Source organism: Pleurodeles waltl, chromosome 3_1 (genome assembly GCF_031143425.1).
Source record: "Pleurodeles waltl isolate 20211129_DDA chromosome 3_1, aPleWal1.hap1.20221129, whole genome shotgun sequence".
Taxonomy (NCBI): Eukaryota; Metazoa; Chordata; class Amphibia; order Caudata; family Salamandridae; genus Pleurodeles; species Pleurodeles waltl.
Genome location: NC_090440.1, coordinates 211,251,977 through 211,276,149, shown reverse-complemented (window position 1 = coordinate 211,276,149; position 24,173 = coordinate 211,251,977). Strand labels below are relative to the sequence as shown.

Below are 24,173 nucleotides of genomic sequence, written 5' to 3'. Positions count from 1 at the left end.
TTGCTCTTATTTATCCCCACCTCTGTCAATAAATTCCTTCTAAATATGTTCGTGCTAGAGGCAGAAAATCAATCTGAGCAGTCCACGAATAGTCTAGGGAAAAGTGCTTGTATATCTCTGTTGTATGCATTGTTGTGTTGGATGCAGAATATCCTGTCAACTGCATCATCAGCACAGCAATCAGTAATCATAGGTCTCTAGCATATGCATACATGCACACACACATAACAACCGTTGGCCTCATGCTTTAGCCTGACATGTGACAACTTTCTTTACTGTATCACCCTCCATGTTTTGCTCTTCTATGCTGCAAGTTTGCAGTATTGTATCAGTCTGTGCCAATATGTACCTATGTCAATGCCAATTCTTAGCTGTGTCTGATAGTCAGAGCCAATGTATATTTGCATGTCTGGGTGCTTCATATGATGCCAGCAGAGATCTGTCTCTGTGTGTGTGTCTGTATGTGTAGAAATATGTCTGAGATTTTATGAATCTACACATGCTAACTTTGAATAATGCATGGAGGAAGCTGGCCTGGTGTGTGGTGGACACCTACGGTGTTATCACCCTATACCAGGTCCAGGTATCCCCTATTAATGAAGTGTAGACACTGCCTAGGAAGGCAGGGCTCTCTAGAGGTACCTGTGGAGAGGCAGCCAAGACTTATCTAGGACACATGCAAAGCTTATGCAATACCGTTATAGTCACCCAGCATTCACACACATGAAAGAACCACACAGTGTTACAAAAATAAAGGTACTTTATTATAGTAACACAAATACTAGAATATTGTATAGGCAATACCCCAACTGGAGGTAAGTAAACACATTATTATATGCACATTAGAAATCAGTAAATAGCATAGAAAGCAATAGGCACTGGTAAAAGAAATAGCAAATAGTGAGGGATCTGTGGGGGTGGAGACTAAACCATACACTAAGAAAGTGGAATGTGGAAGGCAGTCCCCCACCCAAGGATGTGGAATCAGGGGAAGGGAGATGGAGGAACTAGGAACCACAAGAGGTACGTACCAGGGTACCCTCTAGCGACCAGGAGAGGAGAGGTATATACCTGGTTTTCCCCAAACCCATCAAGAGGACTTTGGAAAAGGATTGTGCAAGACCAAACCAAGACTGGAAGAACCCAAACATGGATCCTGACAGAAGAGGACCAGCAAAGGAAGGGTACCAAGTCCAGTTCAAGTTGGAGTGTCCGGTTGTGGCAGGAGCCACTACCGACCCTTCTGTGGATGCAGGACCAGGTCGACGGAGAGCGAAGAACATCAGCAGTGCAGCACAGGAGCAGAAGAGGAGTTTTAAAAGTGATGCAATTGATGTCCCACGTTGGCCGTTGTGATGCACTCAGTTAGTGGTGCTGGAAAACCACCAACAAACCTTAGAAAATGAAGAAGACAGAGAAGAAGGTTTGCAAGGCTAAAGAGGACCAGCAAGGCCCAGGGGACTCGACCAAGGAGGGGAGTCCGAGGTGACCCTCAGCAGCTGGGAGAGTCACAAGAAGAGAAGGCAGCCCCCACAGGCAACCCACTGACAGCAGGCACAGGTGTCTCAGTGAGGCCTACTCAGCACACCTGAAGAACTGTGCCCCATGTTGCTGGAGCAGCAGACAGGAGACTGTGCATTGCAGGAAGAAGTGCTGGGGGCCAGGGCTAGATGGAGCCTGAAGACCCCTTGGAGGAGGAGCATACAAGCCTTGTTAGCTGCAAGAGTCACTGTGCACAGGGGTACTGTCCTTCAAGGAGAGGCAATGGCTTACCAACTCCCAAGTTGGGCAGCTGGTAGACAGGACCAAGGGGACCACTCCAGACTACCACCTGTGATGCAGAATCCACCAGCTCTGGAGGAGAGAAGATCCATACAGCAGGTAGTCGTTGCAGTTAGTGCCTGCAGATAAAGGGGAGTGACTCCTTCACTCCAAGAGAGATTCTTTCTTACTTCTTGTACAGACTGAAGACTCTCCACCCTCAGAGGATGCACAGCCGGGGAAATGTTACATGTGTGTTGCAGTTGCTGGAAGGAGGTGGAGAAATAATGTTGCAAAGCGGAGTGTCCCTGAAGTTGCAGATTGTTGATTCCTGAAGAGTCCAGATGCCGTACCAGTGGCCAGAAGATGAAGTAAACAACGCAGAGGAGTCCTTTTTGAATCTTGCATATCGAATCTGAGGACCCACCCAAGAGGGAAACCGTCAATAGCCCAGGAAGGGGGATTGGTCACCTAGCAGAGGTAGGACTTAGACCTACCCCCAGAAGAGTTTTGTGGGCCCGAGGAAGATTATTTTTGTTTGTCTTTGTCCCCACCTTTGTCCTGATACTTACCTCTTCCTTCTTTTTGTGGTCACCCCCTTTGTGAGTTTTTCTACTCACCCTGGTGCGGACCTACTTGTCTGCCTTCTTTCCCATTTCTTGGGGAGAGGTCAGATCAGAGTCCACCATGTATTGATGCACCTGGTAAGATATACAGTTTATTCAAAATGTGCTCTCTTAGAATCAAGTTTGTATAAGCCCTGGTAGTCACTCACTTTGCTCCCATGCAACCAACCTTCCAGAGGTTTAACTGAGGAGTCCACAAAATCTACCCAATCTTGGGAGGACTCCTTTTTGGTTTCCCTGATATTAATTTTGTATTGTTCATTGGTCAAGCCACAAACATCTAACAGTGCATTTTTAGTCCTGTATAATTGTCTGCATTTTCCTTTCTAACAGTGAGGAGTTTATCTCTGCCTTTGTCAGAGAAGGAGAGCCACAAGATTGCTGCCCACTGTCTTTGGGGGACCTTCTGTACTTTACAGGTCCTCTCCAAAGCAGTGCACCATTTATAAATATCATCTCCCACCTTTTAGGGTGGGACTATCTTGCTCATGTTCCTGGAATCATAGGAGTCTTCCCCGACTCTGGTGTCCCTAAAGCTAAGATTGCTGCCACCATGGTGAGTTAACCCCAAACCCTGTCTCTCCCTTTCCACTGCTAAGGCCTCCCTATCTAAGGCTAGCTGTTGCTGCTGTAGCCTCAGCTTGGCCTCCTCCAACCTCAGTTTTCCAAGCTTCCTATCTAAGGAACATTCCCCTGAGTGGAGCGGTGAGTCCCCTCAGATACTGAGGAGACATGGGCATTGATTGAGGAGGACCTATCCCTCCTCCAGGGGACTCTCTGAACCAACCCTCTAGGAGTAAAGGCGGGCCTACCGAAATGACCCCCCTCTCTCTGTCTGTAGTGCTCCTAACAGGGCTGTGGTGTTCCCCAGGTTCTTCCTGACCCTCCCCACTGTAGCCTAAATCTACCCTGTCTAGGACTGGAGGGTCAGTTTCTACTTCCTCCTCCTCCTGGCTGCCTGCATTGTCCTGGTCAGCCAGGAGAAGTGACCCCAGAAGCAGAATCTTGTTGGGATTTCCCCCTGCCTTTAGGTTTCTAGAGGCACACATCTCCCTCAACTCTTGGGAATTGAGGCTCTCATAGTTAGAGTCTGGGGACTGAAAGGTGTGCTCTACTGAAGACATCTTGCTAGAGTGGTGTGGGTGCACCTAACTACTCTAAAAGCAAGGCTCCCTAGAAAAGTTTGGAGCAACGGCTATGCTAGAGCCCTAGCTTACCCAAACATAGGAGACTAGAAATCCTGACAACTAAGTGTAGTGTGTACCTAACAACTAATACTGGTCTTTCCTGTGGAAAGTGACTAGTGACAAAGTGGTAAGGCAATTGCAAGTGTCTCATCCGACCACTGCACCACCAATGTAGGAAGCTGACCTGGTGTGTGGTGGACACCTATGGTGTTATCACCCTATACCAGGTCCCGTTATGCCCTACTAGTGAGGTGTAGACAGCGTTCAGGAAGCCAGGGCTGTCTAGAGGTAGCTGTGGATGAGCATCCAAGAGTTATCTAGGAGACATGCAAAGCTTATGCAATACTACTATAGTTGCACAGCACTTACACACGTGAAAGAACCACACAGTGTTACAAAAATAAAGGTACTTTATTATAGTAACACAAATACTAAAATACTGAATAGGCATTAACCCAATAAGAGGTAAGTAAACACACTATTATATATATATTAGAAATCAGTAAATAGCATAGAAAGCGATAGGCATTGGTAAAAGCAATAGCAAATAGTGAGTGCCCTGGGCGGTCCAAACCATATAATAAGAAAGTGGAATGTGAAAGGCAGTCCCCCACTCAAGGATGTGGAATCAGGAGAAGGGAGATGGAGGAACTAGAAACCCCAATAGGCAAGTATCTGGGTGCCCCCAGGAGAGGAGAGGTAAGCACCTGGGTTTCCCTAAACCCAACAGGAGGAATTTGGAAAAGGATTGTACAAGAGCCAACCAAGACTGGAAGAACCCAAAGGTGGATTCTGACGGAAGAAGACCAGCAAAGGAAGGGGACCAAATCCAGTACGAGATGGAGTGTTCAGTTGTGGCAAGAGCCACTACCCACCCCCTTCTGTGGATTGGGCACCTTTTCATTCAGGCTGCAATGGCAGGCCTGCAGACACATTTTGCATGGGCTCCCATGGGTGGCACAATACATGCTATATCCCATGGGGAATCCCTAGTGCCCCACTGCCCTTGGTACCCTGGTTCCATTTACTAGGGACTTATAAGTGGGCACCAGTATGCCAATTGTGGGGTGTGCAAAGTCCTAAACAATCAAATCTAGAGGGAGAGAGCACAATCACTGGGGTCCTGTTTAGCAGGATCCCAATGAAAACAGTCAAACCACACTGACAGCTGGCAAAATGTGGGGGTAACCATGCCAAAAAGAGGGTACTTTCCTACAATGCATTGCAACAGAACCACATGCGAATGCAAACCACACATGTAAAATGTTAATAAGAGGTCTACTTTGTATGAGCCGGCTCCATATTTTGCTTGTTATTTCATCTTGGTATAATATATAAGCAGAATGTAAGCATTTCTGAATAGAAAAAATACTCAATATAACAAAATAATGAGTGCACTGTTCCAAATATAGAAGGCATTCAAACACCTCTTACAGGCATGCAATAATACAGAAGCAGAGGCCCATCATCATCGGGCTAGTCTCCACCTCAGGCTGGCACTGCAATGTCTGACAGAGTCCTACATGGGACCATCCAGCCATACAAATTGCATGGATGTCGGTACCAAAAATCTCAGGTTACTAAGAAACAACTAGAGAGATACAAAAATAAAATTGGCTCGGGTACCTCCTCAATGTAAAAAAATGTTTAATAAACGAGTGAGGACCCTGTCAAGGTTAAAAACACAGGGCAAGTGGGGGGAAAATAATGATCCCACACTTTGCATACTCAAAGGCTAAAGCACAATGACTTTGACCACACATAAAAAGTCAATATGGTTCACGTCTAAAAATAGTCCAGAAAGGATCCACTGGCACTTCATCAGGACTAGAACAAAAATCTTTCTCCAGAACATCAAGTGTGTGAATACAATCTATTCATTCAAAAAGTATTTGTAAAGCAAAAAGAGGAGTTAAAACGTTTTACTCACTACAGTTCTGTGTATACTAGGACAAATCTACTGGAAAACATGTGAAGACAAAAACATGTATGCCAAAATAATTGTTTATCACCTTGCAGACACAATGTAAAATAAAGGATGACATGTACATAACTGGAAGTGCAATACTACAACAACACTCTGCTCAACATTAATGGCGCAATAAAGTAGATGCTTACCGGCCATAGTCAGAAGAAGAACTCTCAAAGAAGACATATGTAAAAAATCATTCAGGGTATCTATAATGGTGCATTTGAAAGAAAGACTCATCCAAGTGAATTAATCATGAAACAGAAAGATCATGTAAGAGTATGTCGTAGCAATGTACTTTTACAAAGACAATTGTAGATACTATCACTATCATATAGCAAGAACTATATAAATGTACCTGCTAGTTCTATCTATAAATAGGAAATCTATGTTGCAAGCAGGGAACAAAAGAAAAAGAAAAAAAGAAAGCAGCCCTCCATTCAAATCCTATGCAAAACACTGTGAAGTATGGAGCTGAACAAATACAGTGAGGTTTAGAAAACTAGAAGACTAACGACAAATTCAGGAGAACCCCCAAGAAAAACTAGGCTAAGTGAACGGCCTGAAATTAGCATGAACGCCGTCACCATTGTCAAGGGGATTATCGATAAGAATGTAAGCATCCAATTTTAAACTGACATCATGAATCAAGGTAAAAATAAGGCTTACTGGGGCGCCGTAACAGTCAACAGCGTGGTACACTTCTTGGCCACGTTCCCGAACTTCGAGAACTGAACGCGGACCCGAAGCGGTACATGAGGAGAAGGCTGTTCGAACAATCAGCCAATCAGAAAGGCCAGCCGGGACTTCCCGGTTACACCTTCTGACTCTATTGTAGAAAGAAGAGAAAACGGACACGAAAATACATGTCAGTCTTCACAGATGAAAATATGACTGCGAAGCCACCCGGAAGTGAGATGCTCGTTCACTGCTGTGTAGGCACACAGAAGTAATACAAGGCATTATGGGCCAGTCTCCATAAATGGTAAAGACTAAGAAAAGACAACGTCTATACCAGTGCAAAGAAGGCGAAAAGACTAACATGATAGTGCGTGTTCGTTCTGAAAATAAAAATGCTAATACATATATAAATACAAATGATGGAAAGTCCAAAGTACGAATGCAACGCACCAGTGTGCTCCCAGGAATCTGATATGAAGGAACAAAGAAACATAACTAGGTATCCTGGTGTTCCAAGTCATAAGGGAATTAGGAATGCAGGCAGCTACTAGATTGTGTCCACCGAGTCCATCCTCAAATAAAATGGACCAAAAGGAAAGTCAAAAATAAAAATAATAAGCATTTCCAATGCAACGGGTCTCGCGTTTGCTCATGTAAGAGCTGATCGCGTTGTAAACTCCTAACCCGACTTTTCACCTATCGGGCAAAAGTGCATTTATATATGTAACCCGAAAAAGTGCAATTAACTATGTAAAGCGCAAGACTTCTGCCAAGCGAGATCGCGCTCGTAAATTAGAGAAAAAGAAGTCCACGAGACCGATGGAGAACAGCGAACCTCGCATGTTTTCTGTACTTGGTCGCTGCGCTCGAGGAGGGCTAGCCACCGGAAAAGGCATGACGTATGCGTGCCTTCGACTAATGAAAGCAAGCAGATTTTATTAGGCAAGCCCACGAACCAATAAAAAACACTGACGTGATGTTGACAGGGGTCTGAGCCCTTTTTTGAACACTAAAGAGTCTCGCTGTGATACGCATGCGCGAGCGCATGCAACGCAGGCTCGACCCTAAAAAGGAAACAAATAAATAAAAAGGAGGACCGTGGTTAAACTCACCACTAGTCCACAAGAAAGTAAATCTAAACCAATGTTTATACAACATACTTTGAGAAAAATTATGATACATTTTTTAATAAAAAAACGAAAGAGGAAAAAAAAACAAAAAAGTGTGAAAAAACAGCAAAAAAAGAAACCCAGATCTTGTGAAAAATAAGAAAAATATTCACTTGGATACCCATCTTATGATGCACAATTATAGTTATCTTGGAGTCACTCAATGAATAGTTACACCAATCTCTTAAGGATAAATGCCCACCACACCCAATGTGAGAGAAGGTGTAATGGAAGCTATTGCAAATGTGATGCAATGCTCATCCAGGGTATGTCATCGTTCAATCCCTGGATATGGGTGCCCAATTTGAAAACCCAACATTGTTCAGCTTCTAATAAAGACCTGCTTGGAGATTTCAAAATTTCTAGGACAATCTACCACATATCATCTGGGGTATGTTGTACCTCACGATAAGGAATACTCAATTTCATTGTCATCCATCCACATATATTATTGCTCCGATGTTCATTAATTCTAATCTTAACCAGTCTAGATGTCATACCTATATACCGTAGGCCACAAGGACAACAGATCATGTAGATGCAGTTACGGGAGTTACAGTTGGTATGGCTCGATAAACACCAAAGGCCAATAGGTTCGAGAGAGATGGTAGTCATACGTCTAGTGAGGGGGGGGTACATTGCAATTGCCACAAGGCAATTCACAGGGCACTTCATAGAAAAAATACTCTTCTCTGAATAATGTCAAATCATGAGATGTAGCAGGAGGGTCACAGTACTGACAGAGAAAATGTTTAACTGATGATTTCAAAGTGAGTAAACTGTACTGCAAAATACCTATATTGTGAAAAAATGTACCTCCATCCAAGACAAAGCATTAAGGGAAAACTGATGCAGAATAACAACATCAATGGGAACTGTATATTTGATTTGTACCTACTTCTGAGTGTGAGTATGTGAGATGGTTTGTGTCATTCATGATCTGTTGAATGTATACCTTCAAGTAGTCACCCTGCATTTGCTTTAGAAATGTATGTAGGTGTAACGTTCCTACTGTGTATTTCGAGTATACCTGCTTGTGTGTCTGTGTGTATTTGCATCTCTAAATGTATGTGCTTGCTTATAGGAGTTTATGTTGATGTGTTTGAGTGATGAATGTGTGTGAAACCGTCCAAAGATATGGGTGTGAATCCAAATGAGAAGAAATCCGTGTGTTGCGTGTATAGGTGTGTTAGTGACTGTGCATGAAAGAAGCAGATGTAAATAATTTGTGTTTCAAAGTGGGTGTCGCTTTGGATATTGTGAATATGTGAGAGTGATTAAGACACCAGTGCACTTTGGTGTGTGCATTTGTTTGTCAAAATACCACTTTCTTCCTGAGTGCGGAAGAGAGTGTATTTTTAAGAGGAATAATATTTCATGAGTATTTGAAAGGGTGTGATGGATTAGTGTGGGCCTTATTACTCAGAGAGTGGCAAGAAGACCACAAACATATCACCCATGACAAAAGGAGGAACTAGCACATGACAGTGAAATCCTGTAAACTAGGTTACACTTAATAGTAACACTACAGCTGGTGGTAAAATATTTATCGATGGTGACGACAGCAGTACTGCTGGTAATCCACATTGCTAAGTACTAAGAATCAATTTGGTACAAGTGGTTGCAGTTTGCACACCGATGTTTGCTGAATCGATTCTGAATTTGCAAACCTACCTAAGTACTAATTGGTGGATTTGCCAAATCACCATTCGTAGTGGGTCACAATCCGATCTACCTCATTAAAATGCATGTGGGGATGGTGGTCTACTTTTCAATGAAGCTATTTTATTATTTGGTTTACTGAAGCCCATTTTCCTAAAAGTCTTGCATTTTAAAATCAAAAAATGTATATAGACTTTATATGAAATAGCAGTGCTCAAATGGACCTCTGCCTACTTCTATAAAATATTTTTACATACACATAAAAAGGGGAGAAGGTACGTTGTGGATCCCTCCCATTTGCAAATGGGTTACCTCTACCTTTTAGTAGTCTGCAAAATACTGATGTTTTGCGACCCAGTTTTATTTGCTAAACATTAACACATCCCTTTGTTAATCGCTGTTTCGAAGGGAAGCACTTAACATGCCCCTTCCAAATAGTGATTTGGTATGTAGACACAAACAGAAATTGTTATTCGGTAACATGTTACGAATTGCATTTGGGGGTTGGAACATATCACAATTCTATTTTGCGGCCCCAAAGTGTCCAACTTTGCAAACCAGACACTGTACAACCACAAAATGCCTTGGTACATATGGACATTAGTGTCCTGACGGGATTGTACGAAACAAATTGTTAGTTCAGGTACTCATCTGAAGTAGGTGGTATCATTAACACTCAATGCTAGAACGTACTCCGTTGTATTTGTTTAGCAGGTACATGCATAGAAGTATGGTTTTGATGGCTCTATTACATATACATTCAGAAGTGTTCACCCTAGGGAGATATTTCCACACCACTTGTGGTATATTGCATATGTGCAGTACCACCATGCAGTAATTCTAACAGCAGATTAATCTCGGCGGAGAAATAAGTTACATGTAATGAGGGCCAAGGAGTGTTAGTCTGTAACATTATATGAATAGAGAAGCAATCTATATTTTGTGTTTGTATGTCAGAAATATATAACTGTGTTTGTGTTTGTAACAATAAACATTTGGCTGTGTGTGTTTGTGTGCAGCTGTTCATCTAGTTGTGCACAGAAGGTTAGCTAGACCCAACTTCAGGAAAAAAAGGTCTTTGGCTTTCCCCATCTGCCTCCAGCAAAGAGAGCCTTTCTGCCTGAAAATCTCCACTGCCGGGGAAACACCAGCTAATGTCTCTGAGATAATTAGGTTCCTTGCTGATCCTCATTACATAAATAAAATTATTCATACGCAGCAGCTGAACAGTTTGGTCACTGGGAATTGTGAACTTGAAGAAATTTCAGCCACACAAAAAAACCTTGGTGAGCGATATAAATGCTTAAAATTGGTTTAGCCCGCCCACCGGTTTTTGTTGTACATGCACACAGCACCCGCTGCCCTTCCGGCTAGGTTTCGGCTGTCTAATTAAAGAAGAATTGTGTTCATTGTACATAACTTTCATTGAGTGTCAGGGTCTCTAGAGAAGGACTGGGGGTTCATAACACACATCTTTCAGAGGATAGTAGGAGCTGCGGAGAAGGTTTGTAATCACTGGACACAAATATACATCATAGGGTGACACTCGTGGGCTGTGAAGACGTTTGAGTGTTGGCCATATGCATCCTCCATTGAACATCAGGGTCTGTGAATAAGGTTTGAATCCTCAGTTCTCATATCTTTCTTGGGAATACTAAGGGCTTAGAGAAGGATTAAGTGTTTATATTACACATCACACACTGACTATCTTGGGCTTTGAAGAAGTTGAGGGCTCATTATATCACACTCCATTTAATATCAGGTCTGGGAAGAAGGGTTGAATGGTAAATGCCCATATTGCCTTGGGATGCCGAGGGCTGTAGATACGGGCTAAGTGTTAATGTTACACATCACACAGCGACTGTCAGGGGCTTTGAAGAAGTTTGATTGCTGTCATAGGCATCTTCCATTGAATATAGGGGTGCGTGTGGTTGACTGTTAAGTTGTCAAATTTTCCATTTATTATTAGAGGACGAGAAGAAAGATTGATTGTCCCTAAGTGCCTCTGAGCACACACAAAAGCAAACAGGCGTGGGGCCCTGGCTCCAGTCTGCTGCAGTGCTGCACACGTGGGAAGAATGATATAGTGATGCAATGTTAGGTCGCCTGCCAGGCAAAGTCACTACTCTAGTTTTAACAGCCAGAGCATAGGGCTCATAAGACAAATCCTTTGAGCTGGCCCCTGGAACGGTCTCTTAGCTCACAGGCACCTGTTGTTACAACAACAGGTAGAACTCTTCAGGGCTAAACAAACAAGCATTGACCAAGCTAATATGTATCTCACCTTTGGGACCTTTTGACTGATCGAGTATCTTATGGCAACCCTTTGCAGCATCGGGAGGATGCTGCGGAGAATGTCCAATAGTGGAAGAAAGCAAAAGAACAGGAGCTGTAACATGGCCGCATCAAAAGTGTCATTTTGTAGGCGTACGTATTTGTGATAAAGTGAAAAAATGACGCTGGTGTAATTTTAAGTCTGAGATGGAGCGTTAAACTAAACAAAAAACATGAAAAAGAAGTATTGTAATAGTGTTTTTTAAGGGAGAAATTTGCTACCTTTTTCTCCCCAAAATCATAATCATACAATATTAAAGAGAAACAAGCATTTGGGGTAACAAACCTGCCCCAAGGTGGGACAAATGTAAACCATTTACCAATGATAACAAAGGGTTTTTGGAAGGCAAGCCCATGAACGAGTGGTAGTGATGGACGTGCGGTGGGTGTGGTTAAAAGTCCACAATACTTACAACGTGTCGGAGCGCTTGCACGCTCAACCTAAAAGGACATTGGATGTGGGGGACAATGAGGAGCGACTGGATGGACAAACGGAGTAACCAGGGAAAGGGGCTAACACAGCATACACAGGAAAGCAAAAGGGTGGCTGTTCATCTAGCAACACCCGCAAGATAGCAACAGAGCGTGGGGAGGCAGGGAGTTTGGTAGCAGCGAGAAGCACATGAGAGGGAGCTTGCAACACAGACCTCAAGCAGGTATTTGGCCGATGGGAGGCAGAAGCCCTCAAAGTAAAGAGCTGGAAATCACATATACCCTCATGGAGTGCTTCAGCAATAAAGTAAAACATAGTTCCCTAGATGGGAGGAGTGAAAAGACAGAAGCCAGCCAGCGAGGGGAAAGCAAAGAAGGTATGTCCCAGGGGTTGGCATACACACGGTGGCCAACAAATAATAAGGAAAGCCATCAAATAAGAAGCGAACGAGTGACAGTGCCAATAATGCACCCTGTGGTGAGTAATGGGCTCCTGTAAGTTCTTGAAACACCTACAATAGGTATTTTGCAACCAGAAAGCTCACCCTGTCTGATAGGCTCGACCTAAAACTGAAGGGTGAAACTGCGGCATCATAGAGATCTAGACTTCTGTTGTTGCACCACCCCCATCTCCCATGGAACCGTAGGTGCTGGAAAAGTTTGAATGTTTCAGTCGTCCATGAAAAAGCAGTTCTGTGACAAGAGTATCCGTGCACCTGTCACATGTTTGCCATGCAGACTTGCCAACTCACATGGTGCCATCGTGTGACACACAATATTGGCTCCCTTCACATGCTCATCCGCTGAGGAGCCAATATCACACAGTGGCAGGGAAAAGGAGCTGGAAACCACTGGAAACGGGATTTCTAGCTCATTTTCGGATGCTTTGAACTGCCGACATCCATTAAGGGGTGTGAAAACACCCCAGGACATTGGCATCAGCCTCAGCAATTTTTTGTTTTTGTTTTGGAGGAGGGTGTTTGGGGATGTGGGCGCATCTTAGGTGCTTCTTGGCCATGCCATCTCCAAGGCCTGACCACTCCACACACTGTGAAGTTTCTGTTTTAATTGGCAGGTCTAGAAATGTGCTCTGCCTCTTTAAGCTTGAGAATTCTGTCACAATAGCTCTCCAGATATCTGGTGCCCCTGCTCATTATGTGTCAGAGATCTGGTTTTGGCAGACAGATACACTTACGCACTCTCTGCTCTTGGACAAGGGCAATCTGACTTCACACTTTTGCGGGTGTACCGATGCCAGACGCCTCCCGTGTCAAACACCTGCTCTTCACAATCACAGTTCCTGCCGAGAAAACCGTGAGTGTGAAGGGCCATGGCCCAGAGAATAAGCCTGCTACATGTGGAAATCTCCCTCCGCATATGTGTTTACAAAGGGTGCACAAAACACATAACATGCAAGTGCTGTAAAAATACACGCCATCAGAATGAAACGCAGTCAGTACAACGATTAAAGCAGCATAACAAGTGTTACTGGAAATCAAATCCAAAATGCAAGAAAATACGACTTTTAAGAAAAGTGCTGGACAAAACTTGGTCTTTAGATATTTCCTGAAATTGTGGCAGTCGGTAATTTCACTTCAGAAGGAGTGAATATTGCCAGTGTAAGGGCCTGGGACAAGATGTGTTGCCTTAAAAAGCTTTGAGCCTAAAGTCATAAATTAATACAACTTACTCCTCACTTTCTTTTTTCCTCCAAATGTTATTAGCATTTCTACAAGATTTATTTCAAGCATCTCACTGCATAGGCCAAATAATCCAGTCCGGGGCCTTGCAGGTGTTTCTTGCAGTGGTTCCTCGGGTGGTTCTCCATTTCCTTTCGAGTTGTTTGCAAACTCTCTTAGATTCTCTGAAGCTAGCATTTTACCAGGTTTGGTGTTTTTCAGGGGCACAAGAGTATTGGCGCAGGTGGTGATCCAGTTGTTGGAGTTGTTTGTGTCATTGATGAAGTTATTGGCGGAGTCTGGGTGGTTTAGTTGGAGGGCATTGAGCCATTCCGCTTCTGTACATTTCTTCCAGCAGTAGATTGGGGTGTTGTTAGACCATATAGGGCTGGTTGGCGTCCCTGGCATGTGGAAGTGGATGATGGAATGCTCTGTCCATGTGAGTGAAGAGATGTAGCTGACTTTAGCCTTGATGCTAGAAGAGAAGATGGGGTCCAGGGTGTGTCCTTGAGTTTTGTCTTGGTGAGAAGTGCAGTATATGTGTGGGTGGTGGGAGTGGTTATGTGGAGGTAGGTGAAGTGGTAATGTGAGCAGGTAAAGGGGTCCACAGTGAACTGGGATGTAGCTCAGCAGCAGCCTTTGTGACTTGGTGAGACGTTCAGTATGTGTGTGGGTGGTGGGAGCAGGTGTGTAAGCAGTAAGAGGAGCAAAAGATGCAAAAGGGGCAGTTAAGGAGGAACAAAGTATGCACAAAGGAGCAGTTGAACAGAGATAGGTGGAAGATTGAACAGGTAGTGCAAACAAGAAAGAACAGTTACAGAGTTGGGGGCAGAGTGAGTATCTAACAAGAAAAACGACAGGAGACACCAATATGAATTAGAAGGGCAAGGTGAGGTCAAGGTTGCACTGAAGTAGAAGAGAGATGCCTAGGCATCTGCTCCAAACACAATATCAACATAGACTGGATAAAACCTCAAAGGTTCTGAAGTGGCACTTGTGAAATCTTACAAAACATTCATGGTGTACCAAATATGTGAAACCCTCTCACAGGTATCGTGAGTTTACCTTGCCCAAGTAAACTTTGGAAAAATGGTGGGAAAAAATATTTTTAGCGCAGTTTTCCAAATAAAAAATAGGTAAGTAGCTGGAAATAATATGCAATTTCTCGTGCCCTCCCCTTTTTTCAAAATATATGCAGTATTTTTCTTCATTTTTACTTGCCATTTCAATTTCCATCTTGCTCCTTCCAAGCAGATTCTCACAATTATGCAACAATGCCTTTAAAAAGCAAACAATGAGCACCACTTATAAAGGGGTTGTCATGATTATGTCACCAACACCCTTGATAGTTCAAAGACAGAGCAAGTCAACCACCGTCATTCAAGGAGGGGTCAAACACCCTGGCAAACAAATCCATTAACTCACACAAACATCCATACGCTTACTGATGCACATACACACACAAACAGGCTATTCACTCACTTATCCAAACTCACTGTCAGTGAAGTGCAGAACTTCCTCCTCTGCTCCTGGTTCAGGCACAAAGCACACTGGTACATAAGAAAAGGCAGGTAGAAACTGTCATGATTGACAGCTTCAGCTTGTCCCACTTAGATCCCTGATTTTAGTTCCCATCTAAGGCATGAGCTTTTGCCCGCAAGAGAAAGTGTTTATAAGGTATTTGGAGCCAGCTCATTGCCTACCAATTGTTAGCTTCATTGCCACTCGTTCTTGCTGCCTCTTAATTGGCCAGCACATGCCAGTTTCACCTCTTCTTTCCTGTGGAGCATAAACCAAGTACTGATTGCTTCATTTTGATTAGTGTCCTTCCGCTGCTCATGCTACGATTTAGGTAATATTTTTCTTTCTTTTTCCTCATTGTTCATGTTGCTTTTTCTATTTTTCTTCCTCTCACTTTCCATTGTCTGTGTTGCTTCTTCCCTCCCACCCCTCTTGCCCGTGTTGCTTCTACCCTCCCAGTGTCCATGTTGCTCACCCTAAGAAAAGAAGACACTATAACGTGACCAGAGGTGGCTGCATCATAGTGTTTTTAATATCTTTTAGCCATGCTGCACAGCAACTGTGCTGCTCTGCAACATAGGTAAAAGACTTTGGCAAAGCCAAGAGTTCTCGCATAGTTAACACGTATTGGCTCTGCCAATGCTTGTTCTGACCTTATCGCACTGACTGTTGAGTCTGAGCATTCTGGGCCTCCCGACTATTGTGACGGATGCAGAGATTAGCTACTGGGTCTCTGTTCCGTGCAGTGAATAAAACGCTTCTCTTCTTGGGGTCATTATAATAGGGATAACTGTCTACAGAACGTGGCCTCCCTGATTCTCTCAGTTTTTACACAGACAGTAGGTGTGTGCAAAGGTTTTATTATATGAGCAAAGTTCTTCCAGTTAATGCATAGCTTATAGAGTTTTCCTCTTTTCTTTCACCTATGTCGTAACATAGTTGTTTTCCTCTTGGATGTGTTAGCTGATACTCAAACTGGATATCCTTTTCTGGTGAATACTACAAAACATGTGGCGCCGGCTACTCATGATCCTTTTATTCTCTGATTAATTCATTGCATAGCCTATTCTTGAAAGTGACTCACGTCATTAATGACCCATGAGAGTAGTCAGGCCGCTTGCTTAGACTTTTGAAAAATTTGAATATTTTTAAACGTTTTGTGAAATATGCAAATTTCACCAGAGAAGTACTTTGGAACTGTGTTTGTTTTAAACCACACTTCCACGGTTGTATCACACATAGCATTTTCTGTCATAGCATTACTAGATGTCATTAGATACTTTGCTACTCAGTCAGCTTCACACACTTCTACCTGACTGCTAAGTATGGACTCCCTGGTCTCTTTGCTGCTGCATTCTTTGTTGATCCTGGGCTGCCTGGGACAATCCGCTATTACTATGACTCTTTCTTAACTCCCTTTCATTATTGTCTCCTCGCTCCAGCATCCAGGGTTGGAGTGGTCATGCTAACACTCTGGCCTTTCCTCAGTAGGCGTCACACTAGGGGCTGCTTTCAGAGCAAAATGGGCTGCCATGGCCCAACTATGCCCCAGTGGCTCCGTTCTGGTCGTGGCTTCCGACAGTGCAAGGCTGGGATTTGAACATTTATGCCTGGGCTGATTTTTGTTGTCTCCTGGCTATTCCCTCCGCTACTCTAGCTATTTCTTCTTTTTTTCTGATCTTTGCCTCTTACTTTAGTCCTGTCTTCTTTTCTATAACGTTTTGGGCTCTTTTTTCCCCATTTCCCTTGTGTCTTTCGGTTCTCCTCTTCATGCGCTTTCTGTCTCAGCATATCATTTTCTGTTTACTTCTGTTCCCTTCTTCACTATTTTGTATTGCTTTTCTCGCTGTTTTCCTTTGCAGCTCTCTTTTCTTCTTCTAGTTGTCCTGTCCACCATTCCATGTCTTTTCTTCGTCTCATCTCCTAAAGGCTGTCGTTGTGAGTTTAAGATTCTAAAACGTCCTGTTTTTTTATTCCTTGTCTATAACGATAAGAATGTATTAAGGATGGGAAGCACAACACCATGTAAGCCGCTCCCGCTTTATAATCTCAATACACCACCCGCGCCCCTCAGTAATTGCAGCTTTTTCCAGTAGTCCAGTAACACTAAGGTGGTCATTCCGACCTAGGCGGGCGGCGGTTGCCGCCCGCCCGTCGGAAGCCGCCTGAATACCGCCCCGCGGTCAATAGACCGCGAGGGGTATTCTGACTTTCCCGCTGGGCCGGCGGGCGATCTGATTCAGATCGCCCGCCGGCCCAGCGGGAAAGCGCCTTCCACAAGGAAGCCGGCTCGGAATCGAGCCGGCGGAGTGGAAGGCGTGCGACGGGTGCAGCAGCACCCGTCGCGCTTTTCAGTGTCTGCATCGCTGTTAGGGGGCCCCTGCCGTGCCCATGCCATAGGCATGGGCACGGCAGGGGCCCCCAGGGGCCCCGCGACCCCCCCTACCACCATCCTGTTCATGGCGGCTTTCCCGCCATGAACAGGATGGCGGTAGGGGGGGTCAGAATCCCCTCGGCGGCGCAGCGAGCTGCGCCGCCTTGGAGGATTCTAAGGGGCAGTGGAAAACCGGCGGGAGACCGCCGGTTTTCCCGTTCTGACCGCGGCCAAAGCGCCGCGGTCAGAATGACCAAGGGAGCACCGCCGGCCTGTCGGCGGTGCTCCCGCCCCCGTTGGCCCTGGCGGTAGAGAACCGCCAGGGTCAGAATGAGGGCCTAAATGTTGGGTTTTGTCTGCAGTTATTGCAGACCCTTAAAGAGAATCAGACTTTTCCATCTCCCTGCCCCCAACAAATCTTGGATTATCTTCCCTTCTCTTGAACAGCACCGCCCTCTAATCCTGAAAAATTGAGCCAGAGGTCCGCTTGTCTTCCAAAGACTGCAAGAGCTCATTGGGAGTCTGGGCACGCAGCTGCAGCCCCACGGGCCTCGTTATCGGGTTGCAGAATTTTGGGCGCCGTAGCCTCTGGAAGCAAATAGCGGCACATTTGTATTCCATAGGTAGCCAAGTGCCATTCTCAGATTGGGCATGTTGCCACCGTAGTTTGATAGCCAGAGTCGATGATTAAAGACAGCCAAGTCTTTCAGTGTGCTATTATTTCCTGTACGCATGTATCTGCTTTGCTCTGGATGCCATTTTGGATCCACGTAAAACCTACTATTGTACTTTTTGTGTCTTATTTCAAGAACCCCCACTCTTGTGACCAGCTGCCATTGTAAGCATATTTTCCAAAGTGTCAGCCAGGAAGTTAAAGTCTCACAGTAGGCTCCTTGCTTCCCTGTTCACTTCCATTGCTGAAGAGAACCCTTGCTAAACTTTACACAGCTGTAACTAAATTTCTCTGAAGCCGAATGACGGACATCATCTAGGTACACATTTCCCTTTTAGGGAAGGTTTAAGAAATCCTTAGATTTTGTGGGAATATAAGACAACACAACATATCATAATCATGTGTAGGAAAGTACCCTCTTTATTGGCATGGTTACCCCCATTTTCTGCCTGTTGTCATTGTGTTTGACTCTGCTCACTGGGATCCTGCTAACCAGGACCCCAGTGATTATACTCTCTCCCTTCTAACTTGGTAACTTGTACCATTTTCACCCCACATTTGGCATACTGGTGCCCCCATGTAAGTCCCAAGTATATGGTACACAGCTACCGAGGGCATTGGGGTACCAGGGGATCCCCATGGGCTGCAGCAGGTATTATGCTACCCATGGGGAGCCCATGCAAAGTGTTCTGCAGGCCTGCCATTGCAGCTTGCTTGAAAGGGTGCATGCACCTTTTTTCATCATAGGTCACTGCACCTGGTCACTATAAGTCACCCCTATGGCAGGCCCTCCGAGCCCCGAGGTCAGGGTGCAATTACCTGTTTGTGAGGGCACCCTTGAACTAGCAGAGGTGCCTCCACGAATTCCAGTGCAATTTTCATGGACTTCGTGAGTGCAGGGACACCATTTTATGTGTGTACTGGACATAGGTCACTACCTATGTCCAGCTACATAATGGTAACTCCAAACCTAGGCATGTTTGGTATCAAACATGTCAGAATCATACCCCAATACCATTGCCAGTATTGGAAGTATGATTCCGTGCACTCTGGGGGCTCCTTAGAGGACCCCCAGCGTTGCTCCTTCCAGTCTACCAGGGTTTTCCAGGCAGCCGAAGCTGCTGCCACCCCTTAGACAGGTTTCTGCCCTCCTGCTGATTGAACAGCTCAAGCCCAGGAAGGCAGAACAAAGAATTTCCTTTGGGAGAGGAGGGTAACACCCTTTCCCTTTGGAAATAAGTGTTACATGGCCTGGGAGGGGTAGCCTCCCCAAGCCACTGGTATGCTTTGAAGGGCACATTTGGTGCCCTCTGTGCATAAAGCAATCTACACCAGTTCAGGGACTTCCAGTCCCTGCTCTGCCGCAAAACTGGACAATGGAAAAGGCAGTGACCACTCCCCCTGCCCATCAATACCCCAGGGGTGGTGCCTAGAGCTCCTTCTGAGGGCCTCTGGGTTGTGCCATCTTGAATCCAAGGTTGGCAGGGAGTTCTGGGAGCATCAGATTGGCCAGGCCAGGCAGGTGACGTCAGAGCCCCCTCCTGATAGGTGGTCACCTTGCTCAGGGCTGCTTAGGGTCTCTCTTGGGTGGGTACTCAGAATCGGCTTGCAAGATTCCAGCAGGACTCCTCTGCAACCTTGCTTTGACTTCTAGCCACTGCAACCGTGACTGGACCCTTCAGGAACCGACAGTCTGCATCCACAAAGAAGACTATTCTTGCAACATTGTTTCCATGGCTCCTTCCAGCTTCTGTAACATTTCCCCAGCTGTGCACCCTCTGAGGGCAGCAAGTCTTCAGTCTGCATGAAAAGGAAGAAGGAATCTCCCTTGGAGTGAAGGAGTCACTCCCCTGCATCCGCAGGCACCTACTGCAACGACGACCGGCTGCGTGGATCTCCTCACATCCAGAGCTGCCTGGATCCTGCATCACAGGTGGTGGTCTGCAGTAGTCCCTTTGGTCCTCTCTGCCAGCTGTCCAACTTTGGTGAAGGTAAGCCCTTGTCTTCCCACGCAGGAGAGTACCCCCATGCACAATGCCTTTTGCAACTGCCAAGGCTTGTTTTCATCTCCTCCAAGGAATCTTCAGTCTACATGCAGCTCCAGCCTTCAGGACTCCTTCCTGCAATGCACAGCCCTCTGCGTGGTTCTCCTGCGGCATGGGATTCCTTTCTGTAGTGCTGCATGGGCTCCTTCTGCGACTTCTGTGTCCCCATCCTGTGGGACTCCTGTGAGTGCAGCCTTTGCTCCTGTGGGCTCTCTGTGTCACTGAGGGTCCCCTCTGATTCCCTCTCCTGGGTTGAATCCTCCTGGGCCTTGCTGGTCCCCGGCGACACCACTTTTCCACTAACCACAAATATGCCTTTGCCAAGGCTTGATGGTCTAGTTCCTGCATCGACCTCCGTCTGCAATCTTCATTCCAGCGTGGGACATCTTCTGCATCCCTCAGGGACTGTTCTCCGGCTCCAGGGCTGCAGTGCTGACCTGTTCTTCCTGACTGTTAACCAACTCCTGCAAGTACAGCTGGGTGGGTAGTAGCTCCTACTCCTCCTGGACTCCTCTGTGACTTTTGGACTTGGTCCCCTCTCTCCACAGGTCTTCCTCTCCAGGAATACACTGCTGGTTTCTTGCAGTCTTGTCTGGGTGTCTTCTTTTCTTCCTTTTGGGTGGTTTTGGGAAATTCCAGTGATTTACTCCTTCTTTCCTGGTCGCTGGGGTGGTACTGTGTTACTTACCTCTGTGATTTTCTAGTACTCCCAGCTCCCCTATACACATTCCACTTACCTAGCTGGGGGCCCTGAGTCTGCATTCCATTTTTTAGTATATGGTTTAGGCTCCCCCTAGGATCACTATTGGTTATTTATATTTGCACTGTTTTCTAACATTTTCTATGCCTATTACTGTTTACTAGTGTATATAATTAGTGTATTATTTACATCTTATTGGAAGGATGCCCTTCTAGTTTTGTGGTATTGTGTGACCAAAAATAAAATACCTTTATTTCGTACAATTTAATGTTTTCTTTCATGTGTGTAAGTGCTGTGTCACTACTGTGGTACTGCATGAGCTTTGCATGTCTCTTAGATACGCCTTGGCTGCTTATCCACAGCTACCTCTGGAGAGCCTGGTTTTTAGACCCTGCCTACACTTCACTAAGAGGGGATACCTGGGCCTGCTATAAGGTGTAAGTACCTTGGGTACCCACCACACATCAGGCCAGCTTACTACATCGTACAAAATACTTTAGATTTATTTTAATGTGCAACCAATGTATCTGTTTAGTGCCTTTCAAGCCTCCTCTTTGCTGCAATCAAAACGGTAACAGGAAAACCAAATTACACTGTTATGAAAACATTTTTAATGGTTTAGCTGTCGTCACACATAATAAGCAAACCTTCTCCAGTACTTACCTTGATGGCTTCCCTAAATGTCACATTAAGGCCTCTTTCTCATAAACAAAACAACCCCATGGAGCATTTTTCATGTCTTCCACCAAAGCTGAAAGCCGGCATAGTTACTAAATGGAAACAAAACTCAAACAGAGGAAACCCTGGCATAGGACGTGATAGCATAATTTGTTGGGCAGGTGTAGGTTTGCGCTAATGGCCTAAATAACATAACCCCTTGGAGTGAGGAGATTGCTCAGTTTGTTTGAATAGGCCCTTATACATGGTTGGGCAACAGTGTTCTAAGGTGACCAGGAGAGCAGTGATGGCAGATAACCTTTTAAAAGATAGAGAGTAAACATCCGCCATAAGTTGCTTCTCAGGGAAATTCTGGGGTTCTCAACCAGAAAGAATTAAAAAACAATAAGGCCATATAGTGCACTTTACAGCACAATTTATTAATACATTTGCTATAAAGTATACGTTTTTTAAGGGGACTCAAGAAATAAGCCAGTGTATTTACTGTGTGCCAAGAATGTTGGTGGTTCACCTTCCTATATGATTATTTTGAAAAAATTGTGAATTTCTCCACACAATTTACCTTTAACAATATTTACAAAGTCTTAGAAAAGTGTTCTACTTCTATTGTTGGTTTGTCAGACAGACATTCCCAAGCAGTTGGAGAGGAAATAATTGCCTTGTGGAGATAGACTGGGACCATAGACTATGGCACACATGAAGGATGAAGAAGAACTGCTATGACAATGGCTGGAATTTTTAACCTAAATAAAATATGTTGCTGGACTTCTTGTGCTAGATCACTCTCCTGCCCAAGGACTTTGGGATCCCTGCATATTCTTATGGGAGATTCCACCTAAAATGAACCTTCAATAGACTTTTTGCATCGTGGTAGCAACCCATCACTCTTCTCATAAACCAGCCTGTGCAACCCTGTTGTCTTTCATTATGGTCCTTTAAGGGGTGGGAACGAGGAGGAAGAAGATAATTCATCCTATGTGTATGGGCTTCTCCTTTGGAGAATATTGTTTCATTGTTAAATGAAAACATATTAAACTCTAAAAAGGCACAGATTGATATAATTTAGATAACAAACGTTGGGTGTCAAATTATTGTTAGCATAAATATTGTCTAGCTGAAATATTGCTTCCTATATATCATTTACAAAAATATTGTCCTCTGGAATGTGCATTTTCTATTATGAATTCCAATGGGGTGATATTTTGCTAACGATATTTGGACATGATATACTGGTAACATACTGAAAAACCAATTTCACATGACCTGTCATTTTTCTTAGCATCCTTTGTCACTTTTACATGTCACTTTGTTCTTTTTCTAGTCTGCCCCTTGCAAGAAATTTGAAGTCATATTCAACAGACACTCTCCTTATAATGGACAGGGAGTATGAGTACAAAATGCACATTTTTCTAGCTTATGCAGAATACAGCAAAGCTAGGAGAGTTTTGATGACTCCTACAGCATGGATATGGCTCACAGTCCTGCTGCTCAAGCAGAAGAAAGGCTAAACCAGCCTCAATTATCGGCGATAGATGCTTTTCCTGAAAGGTAAATCATGTTTTAGGGCCATGTCGAGTTGCAAAATCGACTTGCAACTTTGTGTTCATTGTTTTTGAACTTTGCAAGCTGTGCACAGTGCTTAGATTGTGGCGTTTAAAAATAAAAAGGCAGATTAAGCAGCCCTTCGGAGAGGCAAGAAATCACTCATACTGGCTGCCGCTCAGGGCTGAGGCGAAGTGCCACCACTTCTTTTAGTAGCGCTAAGCACAGCGCTGTATTTACAAGGTTGCGTTAAGCCACTTTTTGTGGCTTAACACCACCTTGTAAATATGGCCCCTTCCAATGGGTGTTGCTGTGGGCGTGCCACATCAACACACATTGCTTTTTGACGCTGCCTCAGATTTATGAAATCTAGTAAACCTTAGGCAGCGCCAAGATCTAACGCTACCCCAAGGGGTGGCGGTAGCAAGGCGTAACAAGGAGAAATACTTTTATTCCTCCTTGTTTTTTGCTTTTTCTATGTGTGCTGCATTCTGCCACACGCATAGAAAAAGCAAAATGCCAGAAATTATTGTTTATGTGTGGGATGGTGTCCCTTCCTGCACATAAACAATCATTTGAAAATGACTCTTTGGCACTTCTGTGTGTGCTGCATTGTGCAGCACACACAGAAGTGCCAAAGTGTCATTAGTGATTGCTTATGTGCAGGAAGGGACACCTTCCCGCACATAAACAATTACACCCTTCAACACAGACATCCTTGCATTATGGTGCAAGGATGCCTGTGTTGGTGCTGGCAGCTAAATTTAGTGCCAACGCAGGGGGAAACGCAGGGGTGCACCGTATTCCCTTAAATACGGTGCATCCCTGCATTTCTAAAGTGACGCAGTGCGGCACTGCCAATTTTGGCGCAGCATCACGCTGCGCCACTTTTCTTTAAATCTGGCCCTTGAATCCTGTTGCACAATGTTTTGTGACTTTATAAGTGAAGTATAACCAACATCAGTTTGGCATCTTCATTCAATACTTACATGTACTACTGTCACACATGGATAAATTCTACCCTGTATGACCATGTATTAAAATCTTATTCCAGATGTCAACACATGTCACACACATTATAACAGGGCTAGACATAGTCATGGGTGATCACCATCATGTCATGGATGATCTGAATAATAA

General features: G+C 44.6%; 1 protein-coding gene across 3 annotated transcripts in view; it reads left to right on the top strand.

Annotated features, from left to right (window-relative positions):
• CCDC33 (coiled-coil domain containing 33) overlaps positions 1-24,173 on the top strand; it is an 808,167-nt gene that overhangs the window by 274,894 nt on the left and 509,100 nt on the right. The window lies entirely within an intron of this gene.